The 10,998-nt window shown below is 43.2% G+C and overlaps 1 long non-coding RNA gene across 3 annotated transcripts; it reads right to left on the bottom strand.

The window, feature by feature from the left end:
* Nucleotides 1-2,694: 2,694 nt before the first annotated feature.
* Nucleotides 2,695-9,104, bottom strand: LOC135391538 (uncharacterized). 3 transcript variants are annotated; one of them, XR_010422023.1, is made up of 6 exons: nucleotides 8,699-9,104; nucleotides 7,525-7,598; nucleotides 7,337-7,443; nucleotides 6,945-7,107; nucleotides 4,766-4,889; nucleotides 2,695-2,744 (listed from the first exon to the last, which is right to left on the bottom strand). It is a non-coding gene; the product is annotated as an uncharacterized LOC135391538 (long non-coding RNA). The 3 variants fall into 3 exon arrangements; XR_010422024.1 differs by having other exon boundaries at nucleotides 7,346-7,443; XR_010422025.1 differs by lacking the exon at nucleotides 2,695-2,744 and having other exon boundaries at nucleotides 4,871-4,919.
* Nucleotides 9,105-10,998: the final 1,894 nt, after the last annotated feature.

Genomic DNA, 10,998 nt, shown 5'->3' with positions numbered 1-10,998 from the left:
CGCATGTTGAGCCCGTGCGTCGCGAACATACGCAGATTACGCATTCAAAATTGTATTGTGTGTATGCATAGCTACGTGATAACGGTGTGTGCATGCCTCTCAGGTGAAAAATTGCAATATAGGCGGATATGGGCAGGCTAAAATCGCATGAGCTGTCCACGCGTTTCAGATATTGCGTGCTGTATGGTGCTCGTGTCACGTGACGCGAGGTTAATCTATGTGGTGTAAAACCTGTCATATTTGTAACTGTGATACTGTTAAAGTGAACTCATTTATTCTGAGGTGAACTTGCTTATAATGTGATGAACTTCGTTCATTTTCAATCCGTGTGATCACCCTTAACTTATATTTCTAATGGTGCTTCTTACTGTCTAATAGTGCTCTTGCGTACTGTTTTGAAGGAACTCGTGATAGGTGTGTCGCGGGAAATATACGCTGGATGCGTTTGCACAGAATGCCTCCGTGAGTGCTCTGAAAACAATCTGAAATGGTGTTTCTTGCTACTCAGCTTGGATTGAGTTTTCTTTTTAATATTGAGTACGTGCGGAGTTTCACTGCATAGCACCAACCACTATGAGTCTACACGATCACTTTGTTTAATAAGCGTCGGACCGTCAGTGGGAGAAACAATCTTGAGCTTCACCGCATAGCATTACTGTGCTTCGCCGTTCTGCTTGATAAACATTTAATTAGTTTCTTGTGTTGAAGTGCAACGCACACCGTCTAAAACAAAACGGTCCTATAAGCTTCCTTACAGGTGCAACTCTACAGGGCTTTTTGATGACCTGCTCAATCGACATCGAAATCGTTTTTCTCTAAAACGAGCTTCTCTGCACAGGATCAACTATCCATGTTTCTCGATCATGTGCGTCTTCCTGCTCAGCTGTTTAGTATGAACGCGTGCGGAGCTAGTGGGTTTCACTGCTTAGAATCATGGTGTTTTTTTTTTTGTTTTTTTTTTGAGCTCGGCTTATTAAACATTGAAACATTTTGTTTTGTTTTGTTTTGCTGTTGTTGTTGAAGCACACTATCTGCGACAAAATCCGTTCTTCAGCTTTTAAGAATGAACGCGCTTCATTCTATAGCATTATTTATGTTTTTTCCTCTCCATTCTGCTTGATAAACACTGAACTAAATTTTAATGTTGAAGTGCAAAGGCACACTATCACAAAAACGAGAGCTTGTTCCCAGAGGTGGGCTTCAACCTACGCATGCATACAACGTGGTTAAGCCCACTTTACTCGCGTTCTATAGGGAGATGGGTAGAGCGTGTTTTAAGATGGTGTTCATCGTACCCTGAATTTTTTTTTTAATTTACTGTTAGCACCGCGAAGCAACCGTGGCTATGAGGGGCATGGATAGCATGAAGGAGGCTGACTTCAGATGGCGGCACCGAACATATTGATGTAAGCTGTTTTATTCATGTTTTGTAATGTTCCGCAGCAGATTCGCTTCTAATGCTGGCTCTCTTGCTAGAAGTATGAACCAATAAGCAGTTGAATAGAAAGGAGTGACCAATGCAGTTAGAATGGACATTATCAACACTCGCGTCGCGGCTGTCCATCCCCTGTTTTTTCTTTTTTTTTTTGCCTTTTTGTCTAATAAATATACCCCCCCCCCCCCCCGTGTTATATTCGAGAAATACAGACCTGAGAACTGGGAATGATTGCAAAACACTCAGGTCAGGTGGATGGATGGATACTGTGGCTTTTCGCGTTGTAGCGGGCGGTGGCTTCGCCACCTGGCCTTAAAGCGGATAGGATAGACGCGTCCTTGATTACTCCAAGAGCATGAGTTTACCTATGACTAGCCTCTTGCGTATTGCCAATGCTAAATATGCTTTTAGAGCAACAGTTATTAAGGTTAAGTTATAAGGTTGCCTTGCCGAATTGCGCAACATGTTCATGACGGTTGTCGCTCATGTTTCTTAATGTAAAAAAAAGTAGCTGAGTTACAGGCAAAAGAGTCTCAATGAAAATGTATCTGATACTTCACGCAAGATACAATAAAGGTACCTAAATGCATGTAATCAGTTACTTCCCCGTTAGGATTTAGTGGACGAAATTTGATGAGCTCTGCTCCTGACAATTTCTTAACGGGGCTACAGGTAACAGGTCGTGTTCGAGCAGGCGGTTTCTGGGGGAGATCTTGTGGAGAGCCGGAAGAGGGCAACGTGGAAGTAGAAAACATTTGTTTGGCCATTTTCGTTTTTTCATTCGCGGATCTTTCCAGCCACAAGCGGGACAAAACACTGTTCTCACGCAGCTGGTGGGACAGCGGTACCACAACAGCAAAAGCTGCAACTGTCCCGCCTAAATCGGAACGTCTGGTCACATTAATGTAGAGGCTGCAGATCTTTAGGCTGGTTGACATTTTAGGCTGGTTTGCATGTGTGGAGGAGGGGTTTGGCAAGGAACTTTTTAATAAGCCAAGCGCTCGCGGAGATGTGAGAGTCTGGTGTTTGGCATCGACCTGGCGGGAGTTGTACAAGGTAAACAAACCTTCTTGATTTTGTTCATCCTCTGTCTTCCCTTCGGTGACGAAAGGGACGGGCTTCGCAAAGAGTGAGAGAATTTTCTTACAACTGCCGTCGAAGGTGGGGATCAAGCCCTCCTCAACCTTGAGATTAACAGCGTCGTGACTTACCGTCTGAGCTAACGGAGCGGAACCACCGTTCCTACAACTCTATGACAGCTCAAAGGCTTTGGGACATCCTCCGAGGAAAATTTGGATCTGCAAGGGTCCTCAAGAAAATAAATTGTTATCAGTGAACATTTTCCGTAATTCTGCTGTTGTACTAATAACGAATTCCACTGGTCGATATGGAGCCAGCACCCGTATCCGCGTGAGGGCAACGAAATCCGGCACGCAGGCACCAAATCCGATCCACGTCCGAAAAACAATCGCGCTCCAGCCAAGATAATGACGGAAGTCGTCGCCCATATCCGACGGCCTCGGACAGCCTGCCCGACACTTCCTGTTGCTCGGCCTTGAAGATGCGGAAGTTACAATGCTTCGTTAGAGTTCCGGTTGAATCCGAGCTTTCTTGGCGGAGAGGGAGCACTCCGTCGCGGAGCGAGTTGAACAGAACCGACCAGTGAAACACACTTTCAAGCAGAAAAAGCTGCTCCGAACCGACCACTGGAATTCGCCATAAGTCATCTTGAGTAAAATAACTGCAATTGATCTAAATTTTAGAATTATTTCGTTGCAAACGATTACCAATTAGAGTGCTGTTGAAACACGGCGATTTATGTTAGCAGTAAATACCAGCATGTTAAAGGGTCTCTGACCAGAACCTGGTAAATGTCTTTGTTTGTATGGATAACGAATCTACATAGTGCCTCCAAGTTACACTTACACTTGAAATGTTTCATCTCTGCGGAGCCGCGAACTATTCTAAAAAAGGAGCCGAAAAGCTGTTTCGCTTTCAACCCTCAACTCGTCCGATCAGCGCAAAAGTCTAGCTATCATGCATCGGTTCTCCCTAGTATATGACGCCAAATGTCCGCGATGTTTATTGGAGGAAAGTGCACACCGGAAGTTAGGGCGGTTTCCGCAACTTCCGTATTGCTGGGTGCTTTTTTTCAACATGGTCCTCGAGGAGGAAGCACAGCGGAGTAAACAAGTCAGCTTTCAGCTACTTTTCAGCAACTGGGAGGGAAGTTCTGCTACGTGCAGCAGAGTTTGGAAGCCTTGCTTTTGAAATGTTGTGCCGCGAATCGACTTCAGCATGACGAGGAAGTTCCAACAAGACACTGCTAGATGAGCTTTCAGCATTCATCATGATGAAGCACATGAAGTTTGTGTAAACTTCGTGTTTGCCGGCGCCGTCTTTTTAAGCTGCCGGTGTGGTTCATGCATAATAATGCCGAAAGAAGTCGAGCGCTTATGCTGCAAGGAGCTGTCCTTAAAGTAGCATATTTAGAACTTCGAGGGCAGCACGAACCTATGAGCGCTCATAATCACAAGTAGGAAGCGTGCCTCATGCACAATCCTGCGGGTAGGTTTCAATACAAAATTGTTATTCTGAACTTTTACGTCATTGTTCGTCACTTATTCAGAAAGAGTGCAGCTGAAATACTACTCGCCGTCCTACTAGCTTTAGCTTTGTTCAAGGCTTGCGTGTCTCATACAGGAAATATAGATACACTACATACCAACAGTTTGTGCGATAGGTGTTGCACAAACTTGAAAAAAAAAAAAAAAGAGAATCGTTATACCAGTCTGCGCGGTGAACAGGATACGCAAAGCCTTTCCCATAATAACTACTACATGCTTTAAATACTCAGGATACTAGGTGGAGATACGTCTTACCATAATTTCCCTCATTTCGTTCATATTTTCGAAAAAGTGGACTCAGTATATGGACAGCTTGTGTTTATAAGTAACTTAGTCCAGTACAGTTCATGGTCATTCATGCCATATTATATGAATATTCGGAATATAACAGCATTTGAAAAATCTTTCAGGTACTTTATAACCCAGATTTAAATTGTGCACCATGCATGTGGAATGTCATCAAGCTGGTGCTATTAAACATATTTGTAACTTGAGTTGTCCAGTATGTGAAGACAAAAATTGATAGCCACATTAGCTGTAGTCATATTTGTACTTCATGGTGTTCTAGCATGACAAAAAACAACATGAGCACATATTTTTAAAACTTTTGTGAGCCACTTTGTCAATATCCCTTTCGCAAGCATTTGCATTGTAAGAGATTGGGCTCTTGAATGTGAATGCAGAGAGAAACTGTGATGTATACCTTCACAGGAGCAACACGTTGCAGGGAACAGGAACAGATGCACTTGCAGACAGAGACTGTGCGCAGACGCGTACCCAGGATTTTTCTGAAGGGTTGTCCTATCTTGTTGTCCTATCCCAGCATGCTGTATTACACCACCAAAGTCAATTGTCACCTGTGTAACGACTGAACTTGAGGAGGGGTCAGAACGTCTGGACCCCCCCCCCCCACACACACACATAAATCCACCCCTGACTGCGTATTCTGTGCACGTCACATTAAGTGTACTCTCCTGTTCAGTGCTGCGTAAGGTAATTGCTTTGGTGTTCTGCAAGCTTTTGTCTAGACCTGTACATATGTTGGTCAAACATGCATTACATTACTGACATTGTCCCACAGCTCACATGTAGTCACATACAAAGAAAGGGACCTCATACTTAAAGCTTGAAGTAGTTGATTTTTTCTCTTTTTTCACAAACAGTGTCCCTTTGTAGAACTGTTTCTGTGCGTGGCCTCTGTGAGAAGCAATGGGCGAACAGGAGCACACCTGTAACCACAGAATCTTGTCAGGTGTGCACAGTGGCGTCACTAGGGGGGTGTGGGGGTTGCATTCCGCACTGGGTGATGCGACACAAGGGGGTGACGTGCTGCACCAGTACCGCCTCTCTTTTTCTGTAGCGAGGTGACGCCAAAACCAACATAAGAAGGCCTCAGCGAGCATGTGATTTTTCTCTGCGTACCATATGATGCTGTTGTTTATCGTGTATCGCCACGGATGGAAAAGGGCACATTATTCCCGGAGGTGACGGAGCTCCCGCACCGGGTGATGCATACCCTAGTGACGTCACTACGTGTGCACATTAATTGGTTTTAGGGGTGTCCCCTTTCTTAGTAAGAAGCCTGTATTGTTTATGACAATGTTTCTGAGAATTGTAAAGTGTGGTAAAGGGGAAATTGCAGGAAGACTGCATAGACCAGGGGGAGTAGGAAACAAGTACAGCAAGCGAACGGATATGTGTTGAGATCAGGTCAACGGAGTGTGAAACTGTAATCAAGGGTCGAATGTGCTGTGCGATGTGCAACTCACACTGCTGATCTCTGACACAAAGCATCATCTCATCAGCCTGCTCCGCCTGGTAAGAATTACAATGGGCTCTCAATTCCGCCGCTGACACAAATCCAATCCTGTTCTGACGCATCCTTTTGTCCACCCATTCAGTCAGCATGTCGGAAGTAGTGTTTAAACTCTTACGGTCTGATAGCACCCAAATAGTATTGTGTAAGCACCTCAAGTATTTTAATGATCGCTACGTGCAAGTAAATCAGACTGTTATGCAGGTTGCCCTGTGTGTGACCTCCGGTTCCCGCTCTGAGTCCTCCAGAAGTGCTCACTACACAAGTTAACTATCCAAAACCTCAATCTTCCTTTTGTGTGCAAAGTGTGCGCTCTGTGCCAGTAGGATGTAGACATTAAGAAACCAAGCTTTGTATCTTGGGCTGCTCAAATACTCAAATATGCATGTTGTAGTCCAAGATGATGTAACATGAAATGTGGTTCACATAGTTTATTGTGGCACTCGTATAATATTTTTGTCTGCAGAGATTGTTCCAAAATAGCATATGTGATGCAGTGCCATACATTGTTGTGCTTCTCGCAAAAATCATGTTTCACCTGATACAGACGGTATCCTTGGTAACGGCGTCTCACACATTTTAGCAGCTACTGTTTTAAAATATTATGCATAAAAATGCTCCAACTATGACAGTATGAAGAAGTTCGTTTGAACCAGATGCAACTGATGTTCTGAGGATGGAACACATAGAAAGGACAAATACATACAAAGCCTCAAGTGCCTAAGAAATGAATGATGAAAGAAGTTAGCCAGCAGTAGGGCTCGAACCCACATCTTCTGGATTACGGATCCAGAGTTCTTACAACTTGAGCTAAGTTAACACGCCTCTTCCGTGTCTTCCAAGGGTGCGTCACCTGAAGGATTACATCACCATCAGATGACACACCCTTGGTAGTCACTGGAGAGGCATGTTAGCTGCGGTAATCCAGCGTGTAGGCGCGTTAAGCCAGCTGCGGTGAACGTGTCGGTAATCCAGAACAAGTGGGTTCGAGTCCTACAGCTGACTAACCTTTTCAGTAACTTCCTTCTTTCATCACGAAGTTCTTTTATTCGAGTTTGAAACCTACTTGAGCTCTCTTCAGCAACCCCTTGTATGCTGCCCTCTGCTTGCTCAGTGACAGTCACGTTTCATGGGCAGGAGAACATTAGTCACAGTTATTATACAGGTATAGCTCTCTGTCCAGCATGATCACCGCAGAGCACATTTGCAGGAGCTCGCAGGTACAAAACCTGCATAAGTAATGTGTAATAACCTCAAACAGCTTATAATAACGAGGGCATGGACTTCAATAGCAGATGGTCAGGCAATATAACACTGGTAATCTTGCCATTACTATGTGTTTCCCAAAATGTTGAAAATAAATTGATAGAATTGATGCAATGAACTGCTCAATTTTTCACCTTAGACACATTTTCACACTCTGTCTTTTATGTTTCAACAGATATACATGCATCAAACCTGCAGAACCTTGTGTGTAAGAAGAGAGACACCTCTTGTGCAACTGGCAGGTCTAACTTGTATTGAGATGTGTCAAGTGCTTACGCATGCTCACCACCTATTGATTCCTTTAAAGGGCACAACAAAAATTGTTGTTAGTAACAACTTCACGCTATATGCCACATTTATAAAAGAAATTGGTCCCGTACCTGACAGAGAACTGTCATGACCATTGCCAGATGTCTTCCTCTGCTGTTCCTTCCACATCCATGAAGTCATCACTCTAACATTGTTAAAAAATGCCATACAAATTTACGAGGATCTCATTTCATAGCAAATTAAATGAGGCATGAAGGCATCAGCCTGATGATGTGCCTGAGACCAAGTATGCGATAACTGAGATATTATCAGTACGAGCATACAGCAAATTACAATCACATAAATAAAATACACACCTGCACCAAGCTGTGCAAATATTCACACACACACATAAAAAAAGCACATAACAGAGTGGCATGTCTCTAATAAGACTTGAAGAAGTTTGTGTAACTCTGTTTTGAAGCTTAACACAGGAAGGCCTATTCCGACCAAACCAAATTCGTGACCAAATTTGTTCGGAAAAGGAAGGGTGTCTCCTGACTTCCGTAGTTGCTCCGTAGCAGTGGAATTTTGTAAGGTGGCACAGTGATGGATTTCATACCTTAATAGCAGGTGTTTAGGATGGAGCTTAAAGAACCTGAATTTGCAAGGCAATTTCCAAGTGAACACTTTGTCTACTGTACGTATTTGCATGTCATGAAGGAGCTGAGGGGCATTACACCGGTAGACATGGTTGTCGTACACCAGGCTATCTTTTTTTTGGTGCACTGCAACTTTACCATAGTTACCCTTTGTGGTGTTTCCCCAGATTAAACAACAATAGTAGTTTGGGGTAAACTAAGGATTTCAACTAGGTTGGTTTAGAATCCAGAACCCTCCTTTACTGTGTGGAGTATGCTGCATATTACAAGGAAAGCAAATAGAATAAAACCTGTACCTGGTCCCTGCCTTGTATTTCCAACACTTGGTTCCACATCTTGTCCAAAGAAGTCATAAACTACATTGGTGCACATTGCTGTGACAATTAAAATATTACACCTAGATGCCGATTACACAGCTTCATTTCACGTACTGTGGATGTTGCTTACTGCATTTTGGCATGGCTGCATTCTGAACAACACACGGAATTTTACAATATATCTTTTGATTTAGTGCGTAAACGTCAATCGGCTTCCATATCATTTTTTTTCTTTGTTGCGTAAATGATATCCTAACATCTGCATGCGACAACGACATTCTCACATGCCGAGTAATCACTGTATAAATTATACAGAAGACACTAACCTTGCCACGTCTAGATGCAACCGTCTTGGAAGATAGATTCAAGGAAGGCACTGCGGACTGCTCTGGGAGGATGTTTTTCGTTCTCAAACCCAGTTGTTGCTCAACTGACGGGTCCCTCTCATAGTCTGCATTCTTCGAATGTGATTGGCAAAATCTGCACTTCTCCCCGGCGCTGTCAGGACACCCTCCAATACTGTCAAGCCATAGCTGCCGCTGCGGTTGAACGCGCAGTATCGTATGGAACTGAATGCGCGCAGAGAAATATCGGTTTGACGACACAACCGAGAGGCATGTCAAATGAAGTCCAACAGTGTACCTCGATAAGTTGATTCGTTGTTCGAAAAGATATAAAAATAGAAAACTTAGAAATACGCACACGGTGAAACGGCGCGCTGGATCCCAGAAGTCGTCGTAGCGAGTTCCGCTCTCCACGGAAGTCGCTAATTGGATTATCGCAGTTATAAAACAGGACGCAGATGTCGAAGTATGTACATATTTTTTTATTTCCAGACATTGTGATAACAGTGTATTGACGTAAAAATGTTAGTTCTTGCAGAAAGTTGTCGCAGTAGTCATTGATCACGTGACGGCTTCCTGCGCGATGATTGCATGGGCGATTGACGTCATCCCAGTGGGATGACCAGATGAATTTTCTATATATGCGTACGTTTTCTTGGTTTGACGCTAGGTGTGCCAGCGTCGGCGTGAACCGCGATGTTTAAAATTCGAGTTTACGAAAACTACGAGGTGTTGAGGCATGCATTTTCGTATGTGAAGTTGCTTTTGTGTATTCTATCGGTAGCAACAGTTGAATAGTCCCTCCAGCTTCTGGTCAGAGACCCTTTAAGAAACGGGCTAGCAGCTACATAAGGGTACACAATAGAGTGTTTTAATCAACATTAACCATTTCTTTTAGTAAATTTGTGACACATATATTACAATCGATACGAAGGAATAAAACATATCTTCAGTGAAGTCAGTAGAAAACAAATCCCCAGAAACTCTGGACAGCGACGCCGTGCGCCATCTTGTGACCGCCGTTCGAAACTAGTCAAAAATACAATGGGAAAGTAAGAAAAACTGCTGTATCTGCCGTTCTACTTAACATATCCAATTTTCCTCGGGGATATAGTATCAGGGAGCCCTCCTGAGCCCATTTGAACAGCAATCATCGTTGGGTACTCAATGGCATCGGTTCCCTAGAAATTGAGCATTTTGGACGGCTAATACATGGGAGGTATAGCAAAAGTGCACCAACGAGACAATTTTATGAGTTAATATCTCGGGCTGATATCAAGATATCACATTTTCCCCTGTGATATACGTTTAGGGGTAAATGGGGAATTAAAATTTATTGTTACCTTTGCGGTAGTCCTACCGCCTGCGGTTCCCTGGGCAAAAAAAAAAAACAGTCTCAAATGACAGATGTACACGTGAAGATATGTTTGGCTTGACCGCAAAGAGGGAAGGCATAGCGTGCAAGTCGCCTTCAAGGGTTGCTGATGTCGGCTGCTGAGCTTGCGGTATTGGCCGTGGTTTTGTTTTCCTTTTGTGTGTGTGTGTTCTGTTTAATCCTCTGTTGGTGGGCTCATGTATGGACAAATGCCGTAGTTAGTCTCAAGAGATGACTTGCGCAAGGCGACATTGGTGACCCTGCCTGCTCCAAGTGAATTAATTAACTGGGACTTTGTTAAGTATTTATTTGATATCCCCTTCTGTTCACTAATTATTCACTTTAATCCGGTAAGTGGTACTATTAGTCACTTTAAGTGATACTTACGTGAATAATGAATTAGTTCATAATTAACGAATTAACTAATGGACTAGCCATTTCAATTAGTTAACGTGGTTGTCATTCAATTCATTACTAGCTGTTAATTAATTGACCTATTAATTAGTTAATTAATCAATTGAATACCCGCTAATCCGTCACAATCCTTACAAACTGTTTGCTAATTACTGAATGAATAATCACGTTACTTATAATTAAGTGGCTAATTAGGTGTCAATAAATTAAAGATGTAACTTAGTATCAGCGCACAAATATCAGTTTCGCGTAAGTCTTGCGTCTTCTTTTGCTCGTGTACAATAGCCTGCATAAAGGATTTCATATCTTTTTTATAAATTGAACCGCCTGGCAAGCTCGTCGCACTTTTGCTCGCTTACGTGACCAAAAATGGAACCAGCACAAAACGCTCTCTAGCTGTCTCCAGACTAAAAGAGACAGATAAGCGGCGTCGCATTCACCTTTTTTCACCTTTTCGTTTTTGTGTTTCCCATTGGGCTGTGCCTTTCGCAGA

This window comes from Ornithodoros turicata, chromosome 4 (assembly GCF_037126465.1).
Source record: "Ornithodoros turicata isolate Travis chromosome 4, ASM3712646v1, whole genome shotgun sequence".
Classification (NCBI taxonomy): domain Eukaryota; kingdom Metazoa; phylum Arthropoda; class Arachnida; order Ixodida; family Argasidae; genus Ornithodoros; species Ornithodoros turicata.
This window is presented reverse-complemented; position numbering and strand designations above follow the sequence as displayed.